Below are 19,979 nucleotides of genomic sequence, written 5' to 3'. Positions count from 1 at the left end.
TTTTAGATCCATTCCTATTCCCATGTTATGTAAATATTTTCCCAAGTTCTCTAGATAATAAGCATTTGATCATTATGATGCTGATGACACATCTGGTGTCTATTGTGCAGACAATGAGCCCCACCTAATTGAAGAGATTGAAAACTTTACTGAAAAGACAGAAGGAACCAACTTAAAAACAAATATTATGCACTTTAAACCGAGTGGTCCAAATACTGCAATTGATGAAATTCTGTCTTACACTTGTTTGGAATGTAAATTTTTGGGCTTATATATAACAGACAGACATTCATCGAAATGGCAAAAGAGGTCTGCCCATATGAATGAGATAATCACCATATCTTAATTCTGAAACCCCAAGGACTTTACATCTTGGATTAGTATACCATTTCTTGTCTTATGGAGTAGCATGAGATTTGCAACACTAATCTGAGAAGTGGTTTCATACAGCAACAGAGAGCCTTGAGGATCATAATAATATGAACAACTTACAAAATCCTATTCACTTAATTAAATATTCTCACTGTTCATGGCACATATACGCTGAAAACCATTCTGCTAGTGAAAGAAGATACTAAGTTCTTAAATAGGACCACATGAATTCACATTCCTCATATACGAAAAAATAAAAAATAAAAAAAAAAGATAAAATAGAAAATGATAAAATAAAAAACTTTTGGATGGTTAACAGAGAATTAATTTTAAGCAAAATGCCCCATGTTAAAATAGCTGTTTCTTATAATTTTTTAGCAAATAAAGTTAAGATGTTAACAAAAGCAACTCAAGCAGTGGCTTATGACCATGTAACTTGAATTTAACATGAATAATAGTAATTTAACATGTTGTAAAATATGTGATTTATAATTGTGAAAAATTCACACATTTACATACAGCTGTGTAAAACACAAAATCACATGTTATGAGCAGTAATAATAACATATAAATAAAACTTACAATAAGAGTAGCAACTGCTCGCATAACTACACCTGATCATCCTTATATATTTTTCTACATTTCAGAGACAGACACTGAGTGTGAAATAATAATCTCAAAACATGTATGTTACAAGTAAAATGATCACTTTTAAGTCTTTTCTCATCACATCCAAAAACTTCGTATTTACCATGCTAGCATAGAGAATTTATGAGCTCACTGGATTTGATTATGAAGGTGTCAATGCTCACATGAATTTTGTTTATTGGCTATACTAGTTTCAATACTTCAGCTATTTTCTTCCTTACAGCCATGTTGGATCTCATGAGCAAAGTTACATCAATGACAAAACATACAGAATAGATGTCACAACTTACAAATGAATAAATATAATTGCTGCCATGCTTTGCTATGAATAAAAACCAGCTACTAAGAAGAAAATGCAACAAAGCTAAGACGACTATGATTAGAAGCATCTATTCATCACATTTAGGCAAATACATGACATATAAATAAAATCTTACAATGGAAAATCCATGGTGGAATATAACAATGTATCACAAGGTTAGTTGCTACTCACCTTATACACCATGTCATCAAAAGTATCCAGACACCTGGCTGAAAATGACTTACAAGTTCGTGGTGCCCTCCATCGTTAATGCTGGAATTCAACATGGTGTTGGCCCACCCTTAGCCTTGATGGCACATTCCACTCATGCAGGCATATGTTCAATCAAGTGCTGGAAGGTTTCTTGGGGAATGGAAGTCCGTTCTTCATGGAATGTTACGTTGAGGAGAGGTATCGATGTCTGTTGGTGTGGCCTGGCACAAAGTCGGTGTTCCAAAAAATCCCAAAGGTGTTCTGTAGGATTCAGGTCAGGCCTCTGTGCAGGCTAGTCCATTACAGGGATGTTATTGTCATGTAACCACTGCACCACAGGCCGTACATTTTGAATAGGTGCTCTATTATGTTGAAAGATGCAATCACCATCCCCGAATCACTCTTCAACAGTGGGAAGCAAGAAGGTGCTTAAAACATCAATGTCTGCCTGTGCTGTGATAGTGCCACACAAAACAACAAGGGGTGCAAGCCCCTCCATGAAAAACACAACCACACCATATCAACATGTCGACAGATGACGTTCACCAGGTATTCGCCTTACCCACACCCTGCCATCGGATCACCACAATGTGTACCGTGATTCGTCACTCCACACAACATTGTTCCACTGTTCAATCATCCAATGTTTATGCTCCTTGCACCAAGCGAGGCTTCATTTGGAATTTACCGGCGTGATGTGTGGCTCATGAGTAGCCACTCAACCATGAAATTCAAGTTTTCTCACCTCCCACCTGTCATAGTGCTTGCAGTGGATCCTGATGCAGTTTAAAATTCCTGTGTGACAGTCTGGGTAGATGTCTGCCTATTACACATTACGACTCTCTTCAAATGTCGGCGGTGTCTGTCAGTCAACAGACGAGGTCGGCCTTTATGCTTTTGTGCTGTATGTGCCCCTTCACGTTTCCACTTCATTATCGCATCAGAAACAGTGGACCTAGTGATGTTTAGTAGTACAGAAATCTTGCCAACAGATGTACGACACGAATGACACCCAATCAGTTGACCATGGTCATAGTCCGTGAGTTCCGCGGAGCACCCCATTCTTCTCTCTCACAATGTCTGATGGCTACAGAGGCCGCTGATATGGAGTACCTAGCAGCAGGTGGCAGCACAATGCACCTAATATAAAAAACTTACGTTTTAGATGTGGCCAGATACTTTTGATCACACAGTGTAGCAGAGATGCTGCATCACAGATTCACAGATAGGCACAACAAAAGCACTGTTGGAAAGTGAGCTTTCAGCTAACAAACCCTACGTCAGAAACCCTATGTCAGACACACACACACACACACACACACACACACACACACACACACACACACACACAGAGAGAGAGAGAGAGAGAGAGAGAGAGAGAGAGAGAGAGAGAGAGAGAGAGAGAGACTAGCCCTCAGCAAACTCTGATTGTGGTGTGTGTGTGTGTGTGTGTGTGTGTGTGTGTGTGTGTGTGTTTTCAACAAAGGTCTTGTTGGCCTATAGCCCACTTTATGATGGTCTTTTTGTTGTGCTTATCTGCAACTCATCATGTCCGTTGTATAGGGAATAGCAACTAAGCAACTATCCTTTCCATAATATAGATAAATAGTATATTGTGTTATATGTCCACATGCAATTATCTGTTAGGAAAGATCACCTTTACTTAATAGCAGTGGTTGAATCCACCAACTGAATAAACCATGGTAGAAGCTATAATTCAAATCAACTGTTCTTTATATTTATGGAATCTTAAATTGCAGTATATAGTAGTAAGTATGAGGTAACAGAACATGCAACTAATATAACTAATGAAACTTCAGATATTTCGAACACACTTTTAGTATATTCATAAAAAAAAGAGGAAGTAAGATGGTACAGGTTAGCTGCTCATTTGTTATGCAATTATGGAAAAATACCTTCAGGTTCTTGCTGTTATTAATATAAGAAGTAACTTAATTTACACTTGCTTCTCTACCGGAAAAATTTGGAAATTTAATAAACTTTTATTTAAATAATAATTGTGTGTGAGGTCAAGATGTGCTGCTCACTCCCACATCCACCTGGCCTTATTTTCATGACAATTTTAGGGACATGATAGACTATGGATGGTTGTTCTTCCACAACACAATTCAATTTGCAAATTGTTTGTTTTAAGTAGTTATTTATGTTGAACATAACCCTCACCATTGTCATGAATTTTGGTTTAACTCTCACGCACACACACTGTACATTAAGCGCACGTAATTTAATTACCTTATAAATTGCACAGTTAAATGTATTTTTTAAAAAAAGCCAGTAGCATTTTAACCACCTCTCTTTTTTTCATGTCTAGCCTTCAGCAATTACAGAGCTCTAAAGCACAATGTTGTCACTGAACACAATTTTTAAAATATTTTTTAATGAATACAACAGTAATAATTTGATGAAGTCATAGAAGTCTTGAATCACAAATAGTATCACATCTTTTATGTATTCATTTTAATAGAGAAAATGATATTAAGAAAATATGAAAGAATGAGGAGAGGAAAATGTTCTCTCCATCCATGAATCTTCTCTATGACATTCTGCACAATTTTCACAGACATGTAAATAAATTGATTAGAATACTTAAATTAAGAATCCCCCCCCCTCCCTCCCTCTCTCTCTCTCTCTCTCTCTCACACACACACACACACACACACACACACACACACACACACACACACACAAACTTGTTTAAGTGAATTTATACATTCAATAATAACTCCTCAAATAGCAAATACTGAGTAATCAAACTGCAAATTATCAAATATAACCTTAGACTATCAAAGAAGTACAACTACTTTGTCTTTTGCTTGCTTACATAATTTCTCTTACACCACATGCAAGCAGACCAGTCTAACAAGATTATTCTACAATCTAATTATGTGCCTAAATCTTATTACAGAAAGGCACTTCCTGCACTGTCATTTGTGCCAGTTCCTCTCAGTAAAGGTAACACAACAGACAATCAGGTATATATGAAAACATTACTAACAAAAACTGTCTTTTATTTTTCCTTTATCATGCACATTCTTGCTTAAAATTTAAAGTTTGCTATGCAATGATACAGACATTTGGGTTGTGCAGGGTTTTTATATTACAAAAGATTCTGTCACTAAACCGTAACTCATAAAAAAATTGTGTAGCTATTTTATCAACTGTGTCATTACCCTCACAAACTGCCTACTATTTAATGTCTGTGCAGACTATTAGTTTAGAAAACTACTGATAATGCTTCCACTAAATAACTGTGTAGCTTATTTTATAAACCAAAATGTCCTTGTTGAGGGATGTAAAACAACATGCATCCCTAATCCACAGCATGTAAGTAGTACACTCAGCCTAGACACTTTTGCAGAACAGAAACAATTCTAGTATTCAGAAGGTTGATAGTTTTGATTCGTATGGGAAAACGGTCACAATGATAGCTTTGTTGGTTCCATAGGTGATCTGTAGGGCCCGGATTTTAACTACCTAAAAAACAGTGAAATATGCAAGCATTTATGACCTAAAACTTCCATAAATATGACCTTAAAAAATAAAATATGACTTAATAGAAGTTTATTTAAAGCATTCTTGTTTGTTTATTTAATTTTTTATTCATCATAAAGTAATACAAAATTCACTTCTCACAATATTGGAAGTATAGTACTTTCTTTCTGTAGGGTTTGCGGCTAATTTGCACCTATTTTTTGATGTCTGAATGTTTTATTTTCTAAACACAAAGTACAGTGAAAAGATCATCTATCAAAACAGTAAAACAATGTTTTTATTTCTACATAGTATTTAAAGCATTTCACATCATTTAATACCGTATGTCAATCTTCAGTATCTGCAAAGTTGCACTGGATCCAAGGTGCATTTTCAGGTTTTCCATTGTCAAAGATCTACAGTTTTCGCTGAGGATAGTTTTGTGCCTGGAAAAGCTCCTCTCCACTTCACAAGACGTCACTGGAGCGTATTTGAAGGCAGCCAGGTCACTGGAGTTCAGCTTTGTTTCAGTATCTTCAAATGTTGTGGCATTCCCTGAAAGACTGTCACTAATTTTGCACAGTGTAGAATATCCAAGGATTCCGTTGGAGAACATTTTGCAATTTGGTTTTCACTTTGTCAGCCACATGACCATGAGGTCGACACAACTACCTCTGTACATGTTGCACAATACTCAGGGCCTCACATAGCTGAGTGTCAACAGCTTCCAGTCATTTGATGGCTTTTGATATCACTGAAAAATTGGCGTTGATGTATGCCAAGTTTCGAGACAATGTATCTGTATAAACTTCTTTCACAATTTTGATAGCCCTTGATTCATCACTGTCAAGCTCACAGAAGACTGCCTTTATTTGGGTGTAGTTGGTGCAGTAATACTCGGCAAGCATTAAGCCAAGAATCCCATCGTGTAAGAACAGGTTTAGGTGGGAGTGGTGTTGAAGGTGCTTGTTCCTTGAATTTCTGCACCCGTAGCAGAGCCTTCACGTAGATTTTCTTTCCACAGGAAATTAATTTGTCCACGTCAGCGTAATTTGATTGCACCTCTTCGGCAACTGTGCAACGCATGTGCAAGACTAGTGGCGTACACCATACTGGGGTAGAGAATCTGAAGTCCTTTGGCTGCTTTAGCCATATATGAAGCACCTTCTGTTACAAGCAGCAAAACTTTGTCTCTATTCACACCATCAGGCCACAGTAGCTTAAGAGTGTTCTCAAACAAAATAGCAATCATCGAATTGTTCACTATCGAGAGCTTCACACATTAATAGGAACATATCTCCAGGGCCATCAACTTTTAGAATACTAACAACAACATTTGCAATGTATCGCCCACTAATATCCATAGTTTCATCTATCGACAGCCAGATCTATTTCTCAGCAATAGTAATTCGTATTTTGTTGAACACATCATTGTAGCATACGGATAAAAAGTTCTTTCTCAGTGTAGATTCATCTGGAACTGGATGTGTTGCGTACTTCTCTAAGAATCGCCTGAAGCGTGGATTCTTCAGCTTTCCCAATGAGATGTTGCAGGACACCATCATCTCTCACAAATCCTTGCAGAATGATTGCACAGTTGACGACTGACCTGTCTGTTCAAATAACAGTGTTTGCCTGCTGTTATTTTCAGCACTTCGTTTCACACAGCTGCTGTGTTTAGCGGTTGCACATTAAAGTGCTTTTCTGCACCAACATTAACTTCACACAGTTTACAAAATTTTCCCATCAGTACTAAAGAACTTCTCTCCAAATTCTCTAACATATCCTCACAACTTCACACTGTTGGAGCACTTTCCTTTAGGCATGTTGAACAAGGCAAAGGCTGTATTCAAACTGGTCACTGGGAACACCTGTGCGACTGCGATCATTATTACAGCAGAAGCCGCCTCTGTTGGCTCTGAGAGTGTATTGTCGACTGCGCAACAATGTTTTATGTTCGCGAAACGACTGTTGAGGTACACGCTACAGTCCTGAGAAATAAAGCTGTGTACTAATTTATCTGTTTATCTTTCATAATAGCACGTTAAATATTGTCTCATGAGCAACATATTCATTTTCTTATTTGTGTGTCCAGTAAGATAGGAGAAAAACAGTATATGCATTTTTGGCAAAAGTCGACGGAAATATGACCTATTGTATTAAAAGTTCACTAAAATATGACCTATTACTAAAATTTGTTGAAAATTGACTTTATATGCACAATCAAAATAATTTTTTGACACTAAAATGCCTAGATTTGTGTATAAATTAATCTAAAATTCACCCTATAGTTCAGAAAAAAATAGGACTTGTCATTAAAATCCGGGCCCAAGTGATCTGTTAGAAATGTAATAACTGCGACTGAAGAAAGATGCAAACACTGGTTTGGGTGAATATTCAAATGCACAACAAATATCATTCACAAAGAAACCTGGATTGCCTCTGCCATCGAGCAGCTAACACATTCTGATCTGGAGATCAGTGGTGATCTGGGTAGTGTCTTTTTTGAAGTGTGTTGGGTATATCACACAGGACAATTAATATGCATGTACCCAAAGAGGTCCAGCATGGGCTGTAATTGTCGTATGGCAGTGAAATTTTGTCGATATTCTAACGCTTTAATGCGGAAGTGATTTACGCTGGGAAAAAAATTAGTTACCGTTTTGGCCACCAGGTGCAAATCTGGCATTGTGAATGCAAGAAAGTTGTATAGAAATGTTTCCATGAGTCACGGATTAGGAACAGGACATGGGCAAAAAAATCTTAGACAAGTGACAAAGGCATTATGATGATAAAATCAACAACTTCTACTTACATAATTTGTTCAGTGAAAGCACTGGAAACATCAACGAAAAAAAGTGCCAGATTTACACCTGGTGGCCAAAATTGGAACTAATTTGTTTCCCCTTCTAAATACTTTTACTTGGATTAACAAGTTTATTCAAAATTGTTGAAATTCCAAATTTTGCACTCATTTTTGATTTAGTTTAAATCTGATGTGTTAATTAAATTTTTTCTTGCTGACTACTCAGCTTGAAATTCCCTTTATTACTTCATGCATGTGCATCGGGTACATTGTTGTACACTGACAAGTTCTTAAAAAAACACCTACAAAAATTTAGGTAGAACGTTGCATACATAGCAGAAAGAACAAAAAGTGGAAATATCTAAACAGAAAAATGTGGTGCATGAAGAGCCGTGTGTTCTTTCTCATTTATTCTTCTGCATATGTAATCATTATCTTTTTTGTAACTTATGAACCGGACTAGAAAATCGATTTAAGCAATATGCCATAAAGATACATAGCTGACTGCCTCCTGTATACTATCAATTTCCATAAACCTACTTAAATGATGTTACCAACTCACTTCAAAAACTTTGAGACAGGGTGATAATTATTAGTTATTGTCTTTCTATTCTCTGTAATTACATTTAGCAGCTTTTTGTGTGTGCTGGAACGGTAATGGCATGAAGTGAAACATTCATGTAATTATTCCACCCACCATGCGATGTCCACTGGACTTTATACACAGTATTTGGAAACACATGATGAGCATTCTTTATTACATATAAAAGGCCACGAAATTATGATCAGCAACATTAAATAAATGAAATGCAGAACTCACACATTAGCAATGTTGGAATTTCGAAGTATTATATGCCTTTGTTGCTGGATAATCAGTTCCAGTAGAAAATGGTTACTAAAATGTGCACAGCACTAAAGTTGACAGAAAAACCACTGCCTCGTTTTTTATAATAATCTTATCACATACAAAATTAGGGCACTTTCAAACTATACCATTAATGAAGTACACACACACATAGTAAATCTCATTGTGGAAGACTAATCTGACAGTTCAAAGGATGTATCTAAACACTTTTCTCCAGTTGGTAGTGAGACAAAAATGTTAGTGGTTATCATCTACTTGCAGTCATCCATCTGGCAATAACAAAAAGACGCTGCATTTAAGTGAGCGTAAAACCCCATCATTCGTAGATGTGCTTGGAAAGAACAGCCATCCACAGACACTCACATTATGCAACATGTCTCTAAATTTCCTGCCTTGAAGATGAAGCTGGATGTATGTGGGAGAGAGCAACATGACTTGTCTTACAAAATTCATGCTCAATACAGTATAAAATAAGTCTTACCACAATGCACGGTGCCTTTCTTGTAGTATTTCCAACAGGAGTTAATGGGCTATTTTTTTAAATGATCGTACACAGAAATAGCACAGTTTTTCACAAAATTTTCCCTTTTTCACTAATTCCAATTTATAAGGATTGCTGTCTGACTGGTAATACTTAAGAATGTAGCAAACCAAGGATTTTATGAGTTAATACTTCATACACTACACTGCCAAAAATTTACGGACACCATATGGAAGTCGTTTCTGAAAGTATTTGTATAGAGTGTAGCCATGTATGGAAGTGAAACATGGACAACAAATAGTTTGGACAAGAAGAGAATAGAAGCTTTCGAAATGTGGTGCTACAGAAGAATGCTGAAGATTAGATGGGTAGATCACATAACTAATGAGGAGGTATTGAATAGAATTGGGGAGAACAGGAGTTTGTGGCACAACTTGACTAGAAGAAGGGACCAGTTGGTAGGACATGTTCTGAGGCATCAAGGGATCACAAATTTAGCATTGGAGGGCAGCGTGGAGGGTAAAAATCGTAGAGGGAGACCAAGAGATGAATACACTAAGCAGATTCAGAAGGATGTAGGCTGCAGTAGGTACTGGGAGATGATGAAGCTTGCACAGGATAGAGTAGCATGGAGAGCTGCATCAAACCAGTCTCAGGACTGAAAACAACAACAACAACAATGGAATACATGCCATGTGGTATTAAGAATTGCATTCAAGGATAGGGAAGAGCACATTCAATGAGTTTCCATCACAGATGTATTTTCTTTCAAAATGAGTCTAGAATAACAACTGGGTAATTTAGAAAGAAGCACCAATGTAGTTGAGAATTTGGTACAAGATTTCACTAGAGTCTCTAAACCCAAAATCCAGGGACAGATGAAAAAGCAATTGTCAGAGAACCTTTTCAATTACAGCAAAGGTATTCCATTGAAACTCAAGATGTTAAAGTCAACACAAAGTACTATCCACTCAGAGGAACGCAATTAAGTTTTCCATTTCATACAACTCAGCAGCCACTATTGGGGCAAAAAGTGAAAGCATGATGTCAGTTATAACACTGCTAACAGGGCCATCCTTCGTCTGTGGAACAGTAGAAAAAGTTTTTATGTACTGATTCATTATGTTACATGATAGGGTGCACAGATTCTTTTGTGTGGAATGGCGTTTCTGAAGTATGCTAAACTGAAATTCAATTGGGTTTTATAATGGTATGTGGCTGCTCATTCAAAATTTATGGTCTGAGACCAAACTAAGGAACCGTTTTTTTCTTTTTTTTCCTTTGTCCATTTGATAATGATCTGGGCCACAAGGTGTAGGCATAACAACATAATAGCAAAAAAATAAAAACAAGTGGGTTTTATACACTGGCACACTAAACATCTTTCAAATGTGCATTTGCTCAAGTCAGTTCTAGGTACTTCACACTAAGAGTTGAGGAGAAACAAAAAAAAAAAGCATGCACTCAAGTGCTGTTGACCATAATGAACTGTGCAGGCAGTTTCTCATGGTACAATTTGTAAAGTACAGTATTACCAAATGTTCATATAAAAACACTGATATCATGTTGTTTATTAGAAAAAATTTCAGGTTCTCATCAATATTTTTCTATGGAGTCAAAGAGATTCTTGCCATTATTGTGAAAAGTGGCAGTTTCACACGTATCCACAACATTAATAATAGGTTATCTGATCTTTGAAACAGCATATCTGTCAGAGACGAAGAATTTCAACTTTTTTCTTCATTAAACAGGACCTTTTTTATGGCTATTTCAAAGTTCTGTTGAAGATCCCACATTTTTGAGGATGCGAAGTGGTTAGAGAGACAGTCACCATGTCTAACTCCTATATCTTTCTTCATTACAGTAAACTGGACCCTGAGGAAAAAATTAATTTTCCCAAATGCGTTTTTAATCAATTCCCTCTGACTGTAACAGAAAAAAATCATTTGTGTTTCAGACGCAGCTCCAAAAACAAACTTAGGTTCAGTAAATTTCTCCTTGCACAAAGCCTACAGTTTATGTTGGCAAATATTACTACTGGACATATCAACAAGCAAGCTTATAAGCTTGTTGATATTTGCCCAAGTCTCAAAAATCTAAATATTAGGAACAGATAAACTGTCACACGCTGTTAGTTTATCGAGAAATACAAACCAACTACTTTAAAAGACTTACCAGCAGAGTAAATGAACAGCTTAGTGAAAAAGTTACAAGAGGGCAGGGGGCGGGGAGTTGCAGGTGTCCAAGGTTTCTCTCATTTCTTCAGAAGCAAAATTCGTCAAGTATCAGAATAACGTACTGTATTTCACATCACAAGTTATTTTATTTTAAGAAAAGCAACAGTTTTAAACGCGGAAACATTCAGTGAAGATAATCACTCCACACGTTTTAGCAGTTTTTATTATTTCAGGATCTTACTGCAAATATCACTCCCAGTTTTCTTTTATTTTTAGTATAACTGACAGCAAAAATTCAATTGTCATGCAAATGTTCTTAGATATCAGCTCATATCTTTCAAAATGCCGTATTATCAGCCCAACTGGATGTACCTAACATTAAACATTACCTTACAGAAACGAGTACTTTTTGTTTCTTAGCGGTTTTGTGGTGGTGGTGGTTGTGGTGATGCAAGCTTATTTGCTATCGAACAGATAATTATCAGAAAGTGTTAATGAAAGAGCAATGAAACCGGAACATATGTAGCAACCAAACACACACACACAGGCAGACAGACAGAGAGAGAGAGAGAGAGAGAGAGAGAGAGAGAGAGAGAGAGAGAGAGAGAGAGAGAGAGAGAGAGCATGTAGTGAATTACAGCTAATTTTAAATTACAGAGTAGGTACAATAAACACACAAACTTTTTAAAGCTTACTGGTCAACATGTAAGTTACCCAGAAACTAACATGGAACATAATTTCACACTACTGCGTATATTTTACAAAATATTTTTTTCAGTTCGATTCATTTTGTGTTCTGCTTATCTTGCGTCTATCTTGTGTGACAGCTTATCACAGTCATATGTCTTTGTTTAAAGGTGTATGCTGCAAATTGCACAGAACATTTCCACGTGCCTTGGACAATTTTGCTTCAGATCTAGGAACAAAACTCTAGAAGGTAAATCACACAGATTACATTCACTGCCATGTTTATGTTGCCGTTTGTTACAATATGTTGCTCTATAAAAATATGGCCATCAAATAAACTAGACATCAATAAGCCTGAGTTGCATTAAGCACAATTTTCTGGCTAAATTTATTTACTTTGTGCCAATTCAATTGCACCTTACTATACTGGATTATTATTCTTTAACTCATGCAGATGAAAACTATTTCTGCATTACTAAGCTGCTGCAAGTGATGCCTGGGAACTAACCACAGATACAGCCTAGATAGGAGTAATGTCAGACAGGGTACATTACCTCTATGGTACGTAAATTTCACATGCATTAGTTTAACGTAGCCAAAAACTTAACACAATCTTGTATGTAATGACAGATGAGAACAGAGGCAATGCATTTTGATTGTCAAAATTGAAATTATTGAAGATTCTTTGCACATTATTCATGTTTTACAGTAGGTTAGAAGAGGTTCCCTTAAACAGTTGTAAACAACTACAGCCCTTTTTTAGAATGAAGATTGAGGTGATGGTAGACTGATCTGTAGCACAACCTTCAGTTGTAGGTTAGGTTGGAATGAGACAATTTGACAGACTTGGTTATGCCAATAAATGTGGATGTTAGCAGTTCAGCTACTTCTATTGCACAGTTCAAATGTTGACACCACACCTGACATTATACCAGACTCAATCTAACAAAATGACAGTTGAGCATGAAAGGGGGAGGGGGGGGGGGGGGGCGGATGTTGGATCGCCACTACGCACAAGCTCAATACGACTCGAGTGGCTTCTGCTGTACGGTTCCATGCCGAGTACGTTCATATGTTCCCAATTAACATACAGTATCAAGTTCTCTTTGCAGGAACATGCTAGTCTTATCACTTCAATAATTAATTTCACATGTTCTGTACAAGAAACATACCACACAGAGAAACAAAAAATATAACAAAAAAATAACAACGATAATATTAAGGACCACAACTGTCGTCCACAGCTGAAGCAGCAGAATGATATGACAACTGTGGACAGGAGGGAAGGTGTGACCAAACTCGTGCACTGATTCATTGTTATAGCTGCCCCGTAAACAACTAGCTGTCAGTAACTCCGTTATTCTGATGTTTAATATACTTTACACTGTGATTTCAACTGTAAATCATGTGACACAAACTTATTATTTCTATGGAACAAAAAATATTGTACACTTTAAAGGTTATGACCACCATTTGTCTTTTAGCTAATTCGTTGAATAGTTATGTATCTGATCAGATTTTACGCTAGTACTTATGACACAATTTGTCTCCATGCTTCTTTCATTGGGTACTAACAACCAACAGTTGACACATTTCCTTGTGCTCACATAACACCACAAGGCAAACATTCAAACACTGCTGCACAAAACAAATAAGTAATAGCAGTGCAACTATTCTGGACTACCTGCCAGTTGATAAATATTTTTTAATCAGAACAGATAAATGTTGAAATATCATTACTAATGGGAAACAGGTTCAGAAATAATGCTGTGATGACAAATGTGATACCAGACAGAGTGACAGTGTGTTCAATCATGGTTATTATTTCTACTTCTAGTTTCAGGAAACCATTGGGCAAAGCAGATTCTGTAAGAATCAAAAACTAGGATGGGCATGATCACAGATGATCACATGAGCGTGCACCTTGATAAATTCTGATTTTGGCAAATACAATAAACATTAATCTTCACAAATAATTTACTTTCATACATTGAAGCAACATTCAACTGAAAGTTGCCAAAGCAATTATACATTTTCAAACTCACAAACTGTCAATCAACACTAATTTTTTAACAATTCTGCATCCACCCTGTGGAGATCATACCACTCTCATTGGATAAAAATTGAAAAACAACTTTCCCCACTTGGTATGCTTGTGCCAAAACTGTTCTGGTGATACTTGAAACATTAAATCACACCCTGAATAGCAACATCCATGAGCATTATATACAGTGACAGAACAATTTGTAGACATATCTTATTTGCATGGGGGTGGGAGAGGATGATGGTATGGCACTATTGCCCAAAATGTCCAGCTATAACAGCTAAATATTTTTCAGGCCTTATATAATCTTTGGTATTAACTGTTGATCCAAACTTAAAACATATGCAAACAGTTTTGGTTCAAATGGCTCTGAGCACTATGGGACTTAACATATTTGGTCACCAGTCCCCTAGAACTTAGAACTACTTAAACCTAACTAACCTAAGGACATCACACACATCCATGCCCGAGGCAGGATTCGAACCTGCGACCGTAGCAGTCCCGCGGTTCCAGACTGCAGCGCCTAGAGCCGCACGGCCACCGCAAACAGTTTTAATCATTAACTTTATTTACTAATGCAGACCACTACTTACTGAGTGTTCAGTCTAAGAAGACTCTTGGCACAGTAACTGACAAGAGTAACTATTTCAAAAAAAGTTAGAAGATGGTGTATGACTTTGAAACATGTTCATGTGTTTCTGATGATTATGAACCTTAGCTTTCAATACTGTGTTGGTACATTAAAGCCACATTGTTTCCATGCAATTTTTTGCTATGGTTACAATTGTGTACAGAGAACATTCATGTTTCAATATTTATAATTAATAATACAGCCTTGTTTACATTTGACAGGGGTCAAATGTTTGATTTCAATTGATAAGCTGCTCCTGCCAGCCACTATTCGAAGAGTCTTCTTAGAGCGAACAATTAATACTCAGCACCCACTGTTGGCATAAGAACACATATTTGTGGCAGAATTACACCTGCAGGGCCACATGTTACTTACCAGCAAGTCATAATCAAAACTGTGCACTTGGATAAAAAGTGTTATGGTTCTATATGATTGTTTCTTTCATTCTCTCTTCATATATTTTTATGGTGTCTAAATATATTTCACCAATACAAATAAATAAATTAATAAATAAATAACTGCAAGATAAACTGACTTAAAAGAGAGAGATGTCCCTATCAAATACAGAAAAAGAGAAACTCTATATTCATAATCAAGCATTTTCAAAATTTTCAAGAAGGGAAAGAAAGACAATGGAAAAAAAGAGAGCAAAACTACTACAAACAATCACTGGTACTGTTCTAACTTTGTCCCCTCTTGGCTCTTTTTTAGGATTAGGAGCTAACAATGTCACATCTACAGACATCAGTTGCACGCAGCCTTGTAACATGTCCAACTGAAAAGGGGAACTCCCCATTGCACCCCCCGCCTCCTCACAGTTAGTGGTAAGTTAGCCCATTGGACAGCCCATCAAAAGCTGAACACAGATAAAGCATGAAAAAAGGAAGAAGGTGTACTGAACTGTAGAAAAAAGAAGAAAAATAGGAACAGTGAACAGTCCAACACAGAGAAACATTGTTATCTACAGTGTCATGGTTGTGTGGTCAGGATGTTAAGACTGAAGCATCATATCTGGGTTCAAATCTCACTCGTACACCATATATGTATATATTTTTTTTACACAAAATTACAAACTGTCTGCCCAGTCACTGATGTGTGTGTTTGCTGCATTCGTGTGTGTGTGTGTGTGTGTGTGTGTGTGTGTGTGTGTGTGTGTGTGTGTGTACGTACGCACGCGTGTGCGCCATGGTGTAATGTCTGCTGCAACATGGGAAGTTGTGACACTTGAATTCCTTTGTTGTCACATAGCTCACACCTATTTATTTGTTGATTTCATTTCTGTGAGAGGCCTATGTGGCATTTCACCTGCTCTCACTATTCATCACATTTGCTTGCAATGACAGTGTATTCTTGCCACATGACATATTCTGTGATGAATAGCGAGAGCAGGCAAGATTACAATTAGATCTGTCACAGAAACGACAAAAACAAATGAACAGGTGTGAACTATGTTACAATAAAGGAATTCAAGAGCCAAAGCTTCCAAAATAGAATGCAAGAAGTATAACATGTAGTACCTGTCTATGTAGAACAAATAGGAGATAAATACGTCTGGAGGTCCCTTTGCTACATGTCACTCTTGCAAATCGATATTATGCCATGGCACAGACGGAGATTTGAAGACAGCGAACAAACACGTCAATGACCAGATGGACAGTTTGTGATTTTGTATATATGGGGTACAAAAGAGATTTGAATCCAGACCTGCTGCTTCACGGTCTGACACCATGATCACACAATCAAGACACTACATATAACAATTGTTGCAGATATTAAATTTGGACCATTCACTGTTTCTATTTTTCTTCTTTTTTTCCGCAGTTCAGTACACTTTCTTCCTGTTTTCATGCTTTATCTGTGTTCCGTTTTTGACAGACCGTCCAATGGACCAACTTACCACTAAATTGGAGGGGGTGCAATGGGGAGTTTCCCTTAAGTAACAGAACTGACCAACACGATTGGATCTGAATTTAGAAGCCACTGTTGTATTTGACTGGGACTGCATGTCTTACTATACAAACTCTTCTACAGAAATGTGTGACCTAGAGAATTTCACAACATTGATTTACAGTGATCAGCCATCTCCCCCATAACAACACAAGATTATTTTAACTGTTTCATTACCATTCAAGCTGAAGGATCTAGGTCAATGCTATATGTTCCTTTACTATCGCTCAGAGCAAGTTATTGCAAGGCTGCCTTTGAAATGTCTTGATTTTTTTTTTTTTGTTTCAACAATGACTGGGATACTACCAGTATAAAAGTAAAATATGCTGCTACTGTCTAACCTGCAACCATCAAAACAATGAAGGCAGCAAAACTTTACATTATTAAGTTACTCTGATACAACATAGCGCATACCCACACTCTGAGGCTTCATAGCATCTTCTGTTGTTCTTTGATTGGAAACTCTACAGTCCTAACAATGCACGTCTCATCCTCACAGCTGATCATCAGTGCTGAGAAGTTATGCACATGAGGTCTCGTAAACTGCAAACATTCAATTGTGCAAGTATGAAATCAGCTCCTGCCTATTATGGACTAATGCTACAGTAACTTCATTCTAGGAAAGTCCTCTCCTACAGCGTGACACACCTTTTTCAACTTGATTCTAGCAGTCTTTATCTAGCAATATTACTTCCTTAATTTTCATTCTAGGAAAAACAGAAGAATTAACCTGGTTAATCATATTGAGGTTATTTGTAAAAGCATTATTTTGCCCAAACTTGCTTAAACAGTAAATAAATGTGAGAGTCCCACCTCAAATGGCTCTGAGCACTATGGGACTTAACATCTGAGATCATCAGTCCCACAGAACTTAGAACTACTTAAACCTAACTAACTTAAGGACATCACACACATCCATGCCCGAGGCAGGATTCAAACCTGCAACCATAGCAGTCACGCAGTTCCGGACTGAAGCGCCTAGAAACGCTCGGCCACCACAGCCGGCAGTCCCACCTCAAGTACAGCAAGACTGCTTCTATTATGTTTCAGTGCTATTACACTATCAATAGTTGTTTTGTTTAGGAGTTCATTTGGCCACTCACATTCCTGCCTGCTTTGTGTTTCAGAAATGATAATTAAAAATTTTGTCTGCAATACTCCTGCCAAACTGCTTATATAATTACACAGACCTTTTAAACAGGCTTTTCAACCATTTTAAATCATCTTTGAAGATTAATACAATTATATAACCATATATAAAAAATACACTGCACAACATTAACAGTAATGTACCTGTGTTTTCCCTAAGAACAGATTTCAGACTTACTTCTTTGGATATAATATTTTAATTTCTAATGAGAATATATACAAAACCTGAAACACAAATCAGCTGTAAATTATTTTCTGTGAAAACAAAGACACCTTATATGCAAAGATATGACTACATTATATAAATTAAATGTGCAGTTTAGCAATTAATAAAGGTATTAAGTAACAAAGACATCAAGTTATAGTATTATGGTTTGCTGTAAAACTTAAGTGTATACCATAAAACACTATGCAGAAGAAATATTTCACCTGTAACATTTCACTCAACAACCACATTCTTTATCAGAATTGTTTTTATTTTTTTTTACAGTTAATAATGAAGAAACGTAAACAGGCAAACAATACAACAGAAGCAGTTACAGAAGAAAAAGTTCAGCCTATTGACACAGGTGACCTTTCTGATAGTGATGAAAATCAAGGATTTGGAAGTTGGCTGCGTTCTTCGGAAGGCGTGGAATACATGAGACTCTTTGTTATAGCAAATTCTTTTGTGGTCTTTTTAACAATGGCGTGGCCACACATGTCTCAGTTTTTGGATATCATTAGGTCATTTTTCTGAGGACTGAACTAAATGATACTACACAAAAACTAAAAGAAAATTTCAAATTCTGTAAAATTAAAACACTGGTCACATATCAGACAAACAATCACAGGGATTGCAAAGTTTTGCAAACTGGTAATCGTTATGCTTCCTCTCGCAGGTATGTTTCGAGGAGTGTTCCTCATAGGAATTTTATTATGGTATAGCACAAGTGTGTTTAAGACAATGGACAGTTACTTTCGAGATGAATTCAAGAAGTACCTCATGAAGCAGCAAGAAGAACATAAACACATGGAAGCAGGTATGAAACTTCAGCGTCAATGTGACACTACAGCACAACTATCATATAACGAAAAAAGCGCAGAGTCTAATCATATGTGTGGCATTACATATACACCAACCGACGTAGGTAGCCAAATCAAAAGCGAGATAAAAACAGAGTGCAACATCCGTATCACAGAAAACGTCGAAAGAAAGTACGTTCATGAACCAGGTAATGGCTGTGAGGCACCAAATACAAAAGAGGGAAACGTCAACGGCGATAGAGAAGGACGACAATTACTGGAAGAGCATCCAGACGCATGTCTGCAATCACTCGCGAACGAGGATACATGTAAAATGCCATAAAATGAGCGACAAATTTCAACTTTCAAATAAAAGAGAAAGCTCACATGTCCAACACACTAAATCTCACATTTCAGTTTCACTGAAGCACAACAGCCAAGCGTCGGAAGGCTTAGTGCACACGAAACTGCGTATAGTGTCTTATCTTGAAGAGTCAGACGTAAATATAAGAATGCACTGTTATTACTATCACACAACGAGTTTCATCTTTTCTTGAGTACTGATAAACATAATGTACAGAACAAATCATGGAACAATGCATCAACGTTGACTTCTATCACTTGTATTCTCTCCTGTAAGAAATAATACACTGTAAAGCTGCCACACATTTATTTAGAGATTTATAGGGACAATATTAAACAGTAATTACCTTGTTGCGTTTCAACCTATTATCGTGCTGAAACACCTCTGTTATCAACTATCACAACATCTTTTCAAAACATGTAACCCGCCATATTATATATAATTGTAATCATTGGATACAAAGCAAATCATAGATGACGTCTCACCGGCAACTTCAATGATGGTACATCAAAACTGCGCAAAGATTACACAATATAAGTGCCAGAATCATCGAAAAATATAATGCACCAAGGCAGACAAAGAAAATGATATCGTTCGCTACATCAAATTCTCCTTTTTAACTATCGTCTTCTGTGAGCTTCCAAGAGATAAATGCAAATGAGGGCTGGGAATAACAAATTGATGAATAACCGGAAAAGAAATTTAGCATTCGAAACATAATTTAACGATTTTTTTCAGGTATTTACGACACTGACAGACAAAGACAAGTGTCCTAGCGAATACCAATGAAGATTTCC

General features: G+C 36.8%; 1 protein-coding gene and 1 long non-coding RNA gene across 6 annotated transcripts in view; one reads left to right on the top strand and one right to left on the bottom strand.

Annotated features, from left to right (window-relative positions):
• The window catches only part of LOC126481487 (ran-binding protein 3), a 312,296-nt gene extending 292,614 nt beyond the window's left edge, over positions 1-19,682 (bottom strand). The window contains exons 1-2 of one of the 5 annotated variants that reach the window (XM_050105280.1): positions 19,529-19,680; positions 17,079-17,207 (exon numbers count right to left, since the gene is read on the bottom strand). The gene's annotated coding sequence lies outside the window, so the exon portion shown is untranslated. Of the gene's footprint in view, positions 1-17,078; positions 17,208-17,957; positions 18,039-19,528 lie in introns of all 5 variants that reach the window. The other 4 variants (XM_050105287.1, XM_050105305.1, XM_050105271.1 and 1 more) reach the window with 4 other exon arrangements.
• Positions 4,484-18,437, top strand: LOC126481514 (uncharacterized). The gene is made up of 4 exons (XR_007587584.1): positions 4,484-4,527; positions 12,213-12,292; positions 12,497-12,603; positions 18,304-18,437. It is a non-coding gene; the product is annotated as an uncharacterized LOC126481514 (long non-coding RNA).
• Positions 19,683-19,979: the final 297 nt, after the last annotated feature.

The sequence above is a fragment of the Schistocerca serialis genome, chromosome 1 (genome assembly GCF_023864345.2).
Source record: "Schistocerca serialis cubense isolate TAMUIC-IGC-003099 chromosome 1, iqSchSeri2.2, whole genome shotgun sequence".
NCBI classification, from domain to species: Eukaryota; Metazoa; Arthropoda; class Insecta; order Orthoptera; family Acrididae; genus Schistocerca; species Schistocerca serialis.
Note: the sequence above shows the minus strand (reverse complement) of the source record. Positions and strands in the feature narration are given on the sequence as shown.